Raw genomic sequence first — 3647 nt, 5'->3', positions numbered from 1 at the left:
AGAGAGAGAGAGAGAGAGAGAGAGAGAGAGAGAGAGAGAGAGAGAGATCATAAGATACAGAAAAATCAGCACATATATATGCAGGTTAAAAAATACCATCTGTACATATTGATTTTTCCAGAATCCTGGGGCACAGACCAAAAATATTTTAGTGGCACCAGAAAACTGCAGCTCTCAGTAAACGGGGACAGAATGACTAAGCTAAATCAAGTCAACAAGCATCTATTAAGCACTTAATATGCTCAGACCAGGAGTTTCCAGAGTGGTCAGAATTCCCAAACTTGAGAGATCCACTAGCCTTAGCCTCTCTGTTGTCTGGAGTTGTAGACATGTGCATGAATCAATAACATCATAGCAATCATAACCATGGGATAAAATAATTTTCAAAAAGGAAAAGGATAGCAAAGTGTATTAAAAAGCAGAATTCAACAATATATTGGACCTAAGAAACACACTTTAAAAAGTAAAATTAAATAAAACATTTTACTTGGTTAAAATATATTAAGTTTTAAGCAAACTAGAAAAAGCAGGAGTAACAATTATTATCTCAGATTAGGCATCAATAAAAAGAGACAGTCAAAATGGATAAACAAAGAGACTTACTTATGCTTAAAAAGACTAGAGATAAAAAATCAGCATTTAAAATATATGCCCCAAATGGAATAACATTAGTTAAATAGTTAAAGAAATAATTACTTATATTGTAGGGAGAAATAGAAAGAACTAGGTCCTTGAGGACCTCAAAATACACCTTTCAGAGCTAGACCGAAATCTAACAAAAAAGTAAAGAAGAAAAAAATTAAAAATCTGAATAGATTATTAGAAAAGTTAGATATGATAGTTCTTTGGGGACTGGTGAGTGAAAATTGAAAGAAATATACATATTTTTTAGCTGTGCATGACATGTTTACAAAATTAGTCATTTGCTAGATCATAAAAACAGAAACAAATGCAGAAAAACTGAAATGTTAAAATTCTTTACTAATAACAAAACTGTTCATGCCTTTCATATCCCAGTCATTCTGACTGGTCATCATCCAAATCCCTTACCACACCCCCGCAGCTTAATTCATTATTCCCATATCATTACTACACAAAAATTTCAGTCAAACACCACCCACTACCTTCACTGTGCCTTATGAAATGCTTGTTTTATAGGCAACAAATTTCCCTTTATCCTGAATCTTTTTTTTCCCTCCCATTCCTTCCATCTACTAGTTATTACTGAGACCTGGCTCTCCCCTAATGACACAGCCTACTTGGCCACCCTTTTCAGTACTGGTTAAACCTTTGCTCATTCCTACCTCTTGTTCCCCATTGCCACTTCCAGGTTCTCTATATCCCCAACTTCCATCACTCAGTAACCTCTCCTCCTTTTAGGTTCATGTTATTTGTATTTATCATTCAATCAAAATCCTGGTAGGTGTTGTCTAAAGGCCTCCAAGTCACCCCTCTTCCTTCCTCAATGAGTTTGGTACATGACTTACAATTTTTTCTCTCCTCCCTAACTCCTGCTCTCGTACTAGGGGATGTCAACATACATACTTGCTCTCCCTCAAATACCCTAACCACTCAGTTCCTCAACTAGCTCACTTCTTATGACCTACTGCTTCATCCTACCTCAGCCACACACAAAGATGGTCATATCCTTGATCTTTCCATCACCCACAAATATACCACCTCCCCATTCAAGAATTCTCAAAACTCCTTATCTGACCTTAGTCCTTTGACTTTTCACCTTTCCTTCTTTTTCACCCATACCATGACCTCCAATTCTTTGACCACTCAATTCTGTCCCAGGCTATCTCCCCTACACTAGCCACTCTCTCCTCTTCTTCCCATATTCACTACTTAGAGAACCCATTCAACTCTATAGTGTCCTCTTCTCTTAAGTCACCTTACCCCCCTGGAGCTTTATCTCCAATAAAGCTTTTACACCTATCCCCAATTACACTCTGCCAACCCTCAGCCTTAGATTATTCCTACTGAATTGTTCCCAGTTTCTCTAACCCAGCTTCTTGATTTGAAGGTACGCTGGCTCCCAGCTGTTTGTAGTAGGAGCCTCTCACACTTGATGGGTTCCTGAGACCACATAAGTTGTCATACCTGGATAGCTTACTGATCAGACACAGTTTCCAAATGGAGAAAGGGTGGCTATATCTAGAGAAGCCACTATACTCATATATTCTTACTGGATTAGGGAAAAGTAAATCTCCTCCTTGTTAAATGTTCAGTGACTTTTAAGTGCTTAATTTCATCCCAAATTCAAAACTGAAGTAAGAGGGTCCTGACTTTAGAGACATGCCTACAATGGCTGGCATAGTCAGGGGCCCATATAAGGGACAAGGAGTAAGAAATTAACCCTAAGAAAACCCAGGGTACAAACCATTCAGTCAAGTTTTGGGGAATATAGAAGTGGGGAAATCCCATGGGATTTGGAATAAGGCTGGAATGTGGAATAAGCTGCTGACATTTGCTTCCCCATGATCCAAGAAGGAAATCAAAATGCTTACTGTACTTCTTAAGTTTTTGAAAACCCACAATTCCTACCTGAATATCCTGATGGCTTCCATTTATTGTATCACCCACAAGTCTGTGTCTTTTAAGTGGGGCCCACAATGAACTACAGTACTGGAAGATGTAAAGCAAGTTATACAGCAATCTGTCCTCTTGGGCCATTATGACCCATCAGGACACATATGGGAGTCTGCTCATAAAAAACAGACTGAATTGAGTCTTTGGAAGGTACCAAGCAGTAGCCAGAATAAGCCATCATTAGGCATTTAGAGCTCCAAGCTCCCTAGAGCAGTCAATCACTATACTGCTTTTTAAAAGCAGCTGCTTGCTTCTTGCTGGGGCCTAATTTCTACTGAACAAATGACACAGGGTCGTACAAGTACCCTTTTCCTGATATGCCTACCTCGGGTTGGGTGATGCAGGATTGTTCCCTTAGCAAGATGGATAGAGCACAGGAGGCTTCTATTGCTAAATGGATTTGGTCTGCTTTTCACAAACAGGTGATGACTATGTCAGAGACATAGTCCAGACTCTGGAACCTTGCCCCTTCTACTAGCCTAGTGAGCTCTCATTTATGAGGCCCTAGCTCCTAAAGAACACCATTTTGTCTGGTTCCATCCCCTTCAGGAAAGGCATATACAACTAAACTTCAATAACCACTAATCTGATAACAGAAGATACCTTAGGGAGTAGGGGTGCTGACAAATCCTCCAGCTGGTTGAGTCCAGGTTGCATGAATGACATATTTTAAGAGATAAGGCAGATAAGATCTTCATTTTTACTTGTTCCTGGACAATAATCATCAGTCTAGCCAATTGGCCTGAGGCCTGAAAAGCACAGAACTGGATGAGCTCAATGATCATAGAGCAACATGGATAGACTTGCATGAAATAATGAAGAGCACAATGATCAGAACCAAGAGAATGTCGTATAGAGTAATGACAATAGTGTTTTTTTCTTTTTTCTTTTTTTGGAGAGACAATCAGGATTAAGTGACTTGCCCAAGGTCACACAGCTAGTGAGTATCATGTGTCTGAGGCTGGATTTGAACTCAGGTTCTCCTGACTCCAGGCCCAGTGCTCTATCCACTGCGCCACCTAGCTGCCCCAACAATGTTGTTTTAAGAACAG

This window comes from Vombatus ursinus, unplaced genomic scaffold, assembly GCF_900497805.2.
Source record: "Vombatus ursinus unplaced genomic scaffold, bare-nosed wombat genome assembly UNPS02014807.1, whole genome shotgun sequence".
Taxonomy (NCBI): domain Eukaryota; kingdom Metazoa; phylum Chordata; class Mammalia; order Diprotodontia; family Vombatidae; genus Vombatus; species Vombatus ursinus.
Note: the sequence above shows the minus strand (reverse complement) of the source record.